Source organism: Bufo bufo, chromosome 5 (assembly GCF_905171765.1).
Source record: "Bufo bufo chromosome 5, aBufBuf1.1, whole genome shotgun sequence".
NCBI classification, from domain to species: domain Eukaryota; kingdom Metazoa; phylum Chordata; class Amphibia; order Anura; family Bufonidae; genus Bufo; species Bufo bufo.
In genome coordinates this window covers 464,774,616-464,783,111 of record NC_053393.1, presented here as the reverse complement: position 1 = coordinate 464,783,111, position 8,496 = coordinate 464,774,616, and the positions used below count along the sequence as shown (strand labels likewise).

Below are 8,496 nucleotides of genomic sequence, written 5' to 3'. Positions count from 1 at the left end.
AGATCCAGATGCGTTCAGGGTGCGTTCAGTGAAACTCGCACTATTTTGCAAGCAAGTTCAATCAGTTTTGTCTGCGATGGCGTTCAGTTGTTCAGTTTTTTCCGCGCGAGTGCAATGCGTTTTGATACGTTTTTCACGCGCGTGATAAAAAACTGAAGGTTTACAAAAAACATCTCTTAGCAACCATCAGTGAAAAACGCATCTCACCAGCACTTGCTTGCGGATGCAATGCGTTTTTCACGCAGCCCCATTCACTTCTATGGGTCCAGGGCTGCGTGAAAAACGCAGAATATAGAACATGCTGCGATTTTCACGCAACGCAGAATTGATGCGGGAAAAACAACACTCATGTACACAGACCCATTAAAATGAATTGGTCAGGATTCAGTGCGGGTGCAATGCGTTCCCGTCACGCATTGCACCCGCGCGGAGAACTCGCTCGTGTGAAAGGGGCCTAATTATTTATTTATTTTTTTAACCCTCAATTGACCTTGTACTAAGCATGCTATTATTTTCCCTTATAACCATGTTATAAGGGAAAATAATTACATCTACACAACACCGAACCCAAACCTGAACTTCAGTGAAGAAGTTCGGGTCTGGGTACCACATTCAGTTTTTGTTTTTTCCCCCGGTAGATATGCTTTAATATCGTCATGTTACACTACACACACCAGGAACATATACCCCTGCTGACCTCTAGGGGGCTATAGCACGTGGATCTATGTGACATCATCAGGATATACCCCCGCTGACCTCTAGAGGGGGCTATTACACGTGGTTCTATGTGACATCATCAGGATATACCCCCGCTGACCTCTAGAGGGGGCTATTACACATGGGTCTATGTGACATAATTAGGATATACCCCCGCTGACCTCTAGAGGGGGCTATTACACATGGGTCTATGTGACATCATCAGGATATACCCCTGCTGACCTCTAGAGGGGGCTTTTACACATGGATCTATGTGACATCATCAGGATATACCCCTGATGACCTCTAGAGGGGACTATTAGACATGGATCTATGTGACATCATCAGGATATAACCCTGCTGACCTCTAGAGGGGGCTATTACACATGGGTCTATGTGACATCATCAGGATATACCCCTGATGACCTCTAGAGGGGACTATTACACATGGATCTATGTGACATCATCAGGATATAACCCTGCTGACCTCTAGAGGGGGCTATTACATATGGGTCTGTGACATTAGGATATACCCCTGCTGACCTCTAGAGGGGGTCTATGCGACATCATTAGGATATACCCCTGCTGACCTCTAGAGAGGGCTATTACACGTGGGTCTATGTGACATCATTAGGAAATACCCCTGCTGACCTCTAGAGGGGGCCATTACACATAGGTCTATGCGACATCATTCGGATATACCCCTGCTAACCTCTAGAGGGGGCTATTACAGATGGGTCTATGTGACATCATCAGGATATACCCTTGCTGACCTCTAGAGGGGGCTATTACACGTGGGTCTATGTGACATCATTAGGATATACCCCTGCTGACCTCTAGAGGGGGCTATTACATGTGGGTGTATGTGACATCATTAGGATATACCCCTGCTGACTTCTAGAGGGGGCTATTACACGTGGGTCTATGTGACATCATTAGGATATACCCCTGCTGACAGGGGCGTAACTAGAAGTGACTGGGCCCCACAGCAAATATTTGTAGGGGCCCCCCCAGTGCACTTCGCACCTCCCTCCTCCTGTGTAAACCCCACTTCTTTGGCACAGTGTAGAGGTATACTGTATATTGTGTGGCATAGTGTAGCGGTATACTGTACAGTCGTGGCCAAAAGTTTTGAGAATGACACAAATATTAGTTTTCACAAAGTTTGCTGCTAAACTGCTTTTAGATCTTTGTTTCAGTTGTTTCTGTGATGTAGTGAAATATAATTACACGCACTTCATACGTTTCAAAGGCTTTTATCGACAATTACATGACATTTATGCAAAGAGTCAGTATTTGCAGTGTTGGCCCTTCTTTTTCAGGACCTCTGCAATCCGACTGGGCATGCTCTCAATCAACTTCTGGGCCAATTCCTGACTGATAGCAACCCATTCTTTCATAATCACTTCTTGGAGTTTGTCAGAATTAGTGGGTTTTTGTTTGTCCACCCGCCTCTTGAGGATTGACCACAAGTTCTCAATGGGATTAAGATCTGGGGAGTTTCCAGGTTATGGACCCAAAATGTCAACGTTTTGGTCCCCGAGCCACTTAGTTATCACTTTTGCCTTATGGCACGGTGCTCCATCGTGCTGGAAAATGCATTGTTCTTCACCAAACTGTTGTTGGATTGTTGGAAGAAGTTGCTGTTGGAGGGTGTTTTGGTGCCATTCTTTATTCATGGCTGTGTTTTTGGGCAAAATTGTGAGTGAGCCCACTCCCTTGGATGAGAAGCAACCCCACACATGAATGGTCTCAGTATGCTTTACTGTTGGCATGACACAGGACTGATGGTAGCGCTCACCTTTTCTTTTCCGGACAAGCCTTTTTCCAGATGCCCCAAACAATCGGAAAGAGGCTTCATCGGAGAATATGACTTTGCCCCAGTCCTCAGCAGTCCATTCACCATACTTTCTGCAGAAGATCAATCTGTCCCTGATGTTTTTTTTGGAGAGAAGTGGCTTCTTTGCTGCCCTTCTTGACACCAGGCCATCTTCCAAAAGTCTTCGCCTCACTGTGCGTGCAGATGCGCTCACACCTGGCTGCTGCCATTCCTGAGCAAGCTCTGCACTGGTGGCACTCCGATCCCGCAGCTGAATCCTCTTTAGGAGACGATCCTGGCGCTTGCTGGAATTTCTTGGACGCCCTGAATCCTTCTTAACAAGAATTGAACCTCTTTCCTTGAAGTTCTTGATGATCCTATAAATTGTTGATTGAGGTGCAATCTTAGTAGCCACAATATCCTTGCCATTTTTATGCAACACAATGATGGCTGCACGTGTTTCTTTGCAGGTCACCATGGTTAACAATGGAAGAACAATGATTTCAAGCATCACCCTCCTTCTAACATGTCAAGTCTGCCATTTTAACCCAATCAGCCTGACATAATGATCTCCAGCCTTGTGCTCGTCAACATTCTCACCTGAGTTAACAAGACGATTACTGAAATGATCTCAGCAGGTCCTTTAATGACAGCAATGAAATGCAGTGGAAAGTTTTTTTTGGGATTAAGTTAATTTTCATGGCAAAGAAGGACTATGCAATTCATCTGATCACTCTTCATAACATTCTGGAGTATATGCAAATTGCTATTATTGTAGGCTATATGTGTATAACAAACATATTTCATATGAAAACTTACAATTACTTGACTTGGCCCTTGGGGATCTCGGACGCCACTTGAACACTTTGCCCGGGGGCTCGGTGGAGCTGATGTTGTGCTTTATCCTAATGAGAAAGATTTCATAAAAAGGATTTGGAGAAGGGGCAGAGGGATAGCAGAGCAGGGAGAGGCTGGTGCTGTTACTAGGGGGTCATACAATGGGGGAGTAATAAAGCCCACCATAATGCCCCCCCAGTAGAAATAATTCTCCTTATAATGTGACAGTGCAAAAATACCCCCTTGTAATGCCCCCAGTTGAGCTAATGTCCCCATAGTCCCCCCATAATGTCCCAGTATAAAATACCCCTATATAGTGCCCCCAGTAAATTCCCCCATAGTGCTCCTCTCCCCCTTCCTGCTAGTGCCCCCCATAATGTACCAGTATAAAATGCCCCATATATAGTGCCCCAGTAGATGCCCCTCAGTGTTCGGCCTCTGATAGACTGCCGGCCTAGTGTCCCCCATAATGCCCCCCAATAATGTGCCAGTAAGTGTCCCCATAGATGCCCCCCCATCATGTGCCAGTTTCAAGTGCCTCTCACCTCCCCCCCCCACATGTCCCAGTATCATAGTGCCATCTCCCCCCCCATGTGCCAGTATCAAGTGCCTCTCTCCTTCCCACCCCCCATGTGCCAGTATCATAGTGCCAAACCCCCCCATGTGCCAGTATGAAGTGCCTCTCTCTCCCCCCCCATGTCCCAGTATCATAGTGCCATCTCCCCCCCCAAAAAAGTGACAGTATCAAGTGCCTCTCCCCCATGTGCCAGTATCATAGTGCCAAACCCACCCATGTGCCAGTATCAAGTGCCAACCCCCCCATCTGCCAGTATCAAGTGCCTCTCCCCCCCCATGTGCCAGTATCAAGTGCCTCTCCCCCCCATGTGCCTGTATCATAGTGCCAAACCCACCCATGTGCCAGTATCAAGTGCCAAACCCCCCCTCCCAAGTGCCAGTATCAAGTGCCTCTCTACCCCCCATGTGCCAGTATCAGGTGCCTCTCCCGCCCCCATGTGCCAGTATCAGGTGCCAACCCCCCTCCCCCATGTGCCAGTATCAAGTGCCTCCTGCTCCCCCCATGGCAGTAACAGTCGGGTATTAAAAAAATAAAATAAACACTTCTACTTACCTCCATGTCAGCGATGCGATGCAGCCTCTTCCTGTGTCCCGCCCTGTATGTCCATATATGGAGTCAGTGCTTGTATTTCAGAAAAGTTTCTGCTGGGATTCGAACCCACAACCTTCATGTATCAGAGGCAAAGCATTTACCCACACAGCCATAAAGGCTGCCTTGCCACTGACTGAAAAAATATGTGACTTCTACTGTTATAGCTGGCTAAGTGTACATCTATACACATGACAGCTGCCCCAACACACCCAGCACTGCTATATCTCTATATGACAGCTGTCCTAGCACACTCAGCTCTGCTATATCTCTATATATGATAGCTGCCCCAGCACACCCAGCTCTGCTACATCTAATACACATGACAGCTGCACCAGCACACTCAGCTCTACTATATCTCTATATATGACAGCTGCCCCAGCACACCCAGCTCTGCTACATCTATATATCTCTAAGTATTGCTATACAGTAGATAGATATATAGAGATATAGCAAAGCTGAGTGTGCTGGGGCAGCTGTCATGTGTATAGATGTAGCAGAGCTGGGTGTGTTTGGGCAGCTGTCATGTGTATAGATGTAGCAGAGCTGGGTTTGCTGGGGCAGCTGTCATATATAGAGATATAGTAGAGCTGAGTGTGCTGGTGCAGCTGTCATGTGTATTAGATGTAGCAGAGCTGGGTGTGCTGGGGCAGCTATCATATATAGAGATATAGCAGAGCTGAGTGTGCTGGGACAGCTGTCATATAGAGATATCGCAGTGCTGGGTGTGTTGGGGCAGCTGTCATGTGTATAGATGTACACTTAGCCAGCTATAACAGTAGAAGGCCTCATGCACACGACCGTTGTGTGCATCCGTGGCCGTTGTGCCGTTTTCCGTTTTTTTTCGCGGACCCATTGACTTTCAATGGGTCCGTGGAAAAAACGGAGAATGCACCGTTTGGCAGCCGCATCCGTGAGCCGTGTTTCCTGGCCGTGAAAAAAATATGACCTGTCCTATTTTTTTCACGGCCAACGGTTCACGGACCCATTCAAGTCAATGGGTCCGTGAAAGAACACGGATGCACACAAGATTGGCATCCGTGTCCGTGATCCGTGGCCGTAGGTTAGTTTTTATACAGACGGATCCGAAGATCCGTCTGCATAAAAGCTTTTTCAAAGCTGAGTTTTCACTTCGTGAAAACTCAGAACCGACAGTATATTCTAACACAGAAGCGTTCCCATGGTGATGGGGACGCTTCTAGTTAGAATACACTACAAACTGTGTACAAGACTGCCCCCTGCTGCCTGGCAGCACCCGATCTCTTACAGGGGGCCGTGATCAGCACAATTAACCCCTTCAGGTGCGGCACCTGAAGGGGTTAATTGTGCTGATCTGGCCCCCTGTAAGAGATCAGGGCTGCCAGGCAGCAGGGGGCAGACCCTCCCCCCCTCCCCAGTTTGAATATCATTGGTGGCCACTGCGGCTCCCCCCCCTCCCTCTATTGTAATAATTCGTTGGTGGCACAGTGTGCGCCCCCCATCGGCCCCCCCTCCCTCTATAGCATTAACAACACATTGGTGGCCAGTGTGCGGCCTCCCATCTCCCCCCCCCCCCCCCCCCCATCATTGGTGGCAGCGGAGTTCCGATCGGAGTCCCAGTTTAATCGCTGGGGCTCCGATCGGTAACCATGGCAACCGGGACTCTATTACAGTCCTGGTTGCCATGGTTACTTAGCAATAGTACAATAGTAGAAGATTCATACTTACCTGCTGCTGGCTGCTGCTGCGATGTTCGTGTCCGGCCGGGAGCTCCACCTACTGGTAAGTGACAGGGTCTGTGCGGCGCATTGCTAAATGAACTGTCACTTACTAGTAGGAGGAGCTCCCGGCCGGACACGAACATCGCAGCAGCAGCCAGCAGCAGGTAAGTATGAATCTTCTACTATTGTACTATTGCTAAGTAACCATGGCAACCAGGACTGTAATAGAGTCCCGGTTGCCATGGTTACCGATCGGAGCCCCAGCGATTAAACTGGGACTCCGATCGGAACTCCGCTGCCACCAATGATGGGGGGGGGGGGAGATGGGAGGCCGCACACTGGCCACCAATGTTGTTAATGCTATAGAGGGAAGGGGGGCCAATGGGGGGCGCACACTGTGCCACCAACGATTTATTACAATAGAGGGAGGAAGGGGGGGGGCGCACACTGTGCCACCAACGAATTATTACAATAGAGGGAGGAAGGGGGGGGGGGGGCGCACACTGTGCCACCAACGAATTATTACAATAGAGGGAGGAAGGGGGGGGGCACACTGTGCCACCAACGAATTATTACAATAGAGGGAGGAAGGGAGGGGGGGGGCCGCACTGGCCACCAATGATATTCAAACTGGGGAGGGGGGGGGGGGTCTGCCCCCTGCTGCCTGGCAGCCCTGATCTCTTACAGGGGGATATGATAGTACAATTAACCCCTTCAGGTGCGGCACCTGAGGGGTTAATTGTGCTGATCACGGCCCCCTGTAAGAGATCGGATGCTGCTAGGCAGCAGGGGGCAGTCATGTACACAGTTTGTAGTATATTCTAACTAGAAGCGTCCCCATCACCATGGGAACGCCTCTGTGTTAGAATATACTGTCGGAAATGAGGTTTCACGATCTAACTCATATCCGACAGTATATTCTAACATAGAGGCGTTCCCATGGTGATGGGGACGCTTCAAGTTAAAATATACCATCGGATTGGAGAAAACTCCGATCTGATGGTATAAAAGGGACTCCAGACTTTACATTGAAAGTCAATGGGGACGGATCCGTTTGAAATTGCACCATATTGTGTCAACGTCAAACGGATCCGTCCCCATTGACTTGCATTGTAATTCAGGACGGATCCGTTTGGCTCCGCACGGCCCGGCGGACACCAAAACGACTTTTTTTTCATGTCCGTGGATCCTCCAAAAATCAAGGAAGACCCACGGACGAAAAAACGGTCATGGATCACGGGAAAACGGAACCCCGTTTTGCGGACCGCAAAAAAATACGGTCGTGTGCATGAGGCCGAAGTCTCATATTTTTTCAGTCAGTGGCAAGGCAGCCTTTATGACTGTGTGGGTAAATGCTTTGCCTCTGATACATGAAGGTTGTGGGTTCGAATCCCAGACACATCAGGAGACTTCAGGAGACAGTAAGATTAGATCACATTAGCGAGGGGGCCCTTAGACAAGAATCAATCATATTTAACTAACTTGAAAATAAACTGTCACACACGCTGCCGGGCCCCGAAGCATCCGCTTCCCCGGTAGTTACGCCACTGCCTGCTGACCTCTAGATGGGGCTATTACATGTGGGTCTATGTGACATCATTAGGATATACCCCTGCTGACCTCTAGAGGGGACTATTACACGTGGGTCTATGTGACATCACTAGGATATATCCCTGATGACCTCTAGAGGGGGCTATTACACATGGGTCTATGTGACATCATTAGACATAACTGCCCCCCAGAGGCTGCTCTCTGCTGGGATGGCGGGCGGTGTTCCTTCTCCGACGGTATGACGTCCTCAGGATGGTGTGCCGTCGGGTTACAGGCGTCTCTTCTGGTCAATAGCGATTTAAGAGAACAGAAATAATCAGATTTGGAAGTCTCCTCACTTATTGTGTTAGTCGCTGACTAAACCACACACAGCAGCTGCAATAGCGACCCCTGCAGGTCATTAGGAGAAACCTTCAGAGAACGCCGTCACCTTGAGGGCGTGACCCTGCATCACCTGACCCACAATCACAATGGCGGCCTGACATTTTCTACGTGTTCTGTCCAGGACGGACTATGGCACTACAAATCAATCCTCCCTGAGTCCAGCGAGTAAACTGATGCACTACTCCCAGCAGACGTTACAGGATGGGGGTTGTTATCACCACAATCCATCGTCATCGCCTCTACTCTCTGAAACCGCATCTTCACCATTCAAGAGAAGCCACAGAGAACCTGGCCTCTCCCAGCACTGGGGGGCGCCGCACAACATAACATATAGGGGTCCAGGT

The 8,496-nt window shown here is 49.0% G+C and overlaps 1 long non-coding RNA gene across 1 annotated transcript; it reads right to left on the bottom strand.

Moving 5' to 3' along the window:
- Window positions 1-707: 707 nt before the first annotated feature.
- LOC121001509 lies at window positions 708-1,639 on the bottom strand. Its single transcript, XR_005779073.1, has 3 exons — window positions 1,470-1,639; window positions 1,287-1,347; window positions 708-939 (listed from the first exon to the last, which is right to left on the bottom strand). It is a non-coding gene; the product is annotated as an uncharacterized LOC121001509 (long non-coding RNA).
- Between the last annotated feature and the right edge of the window lie 6,857 nt (window positions 1,640-8,496).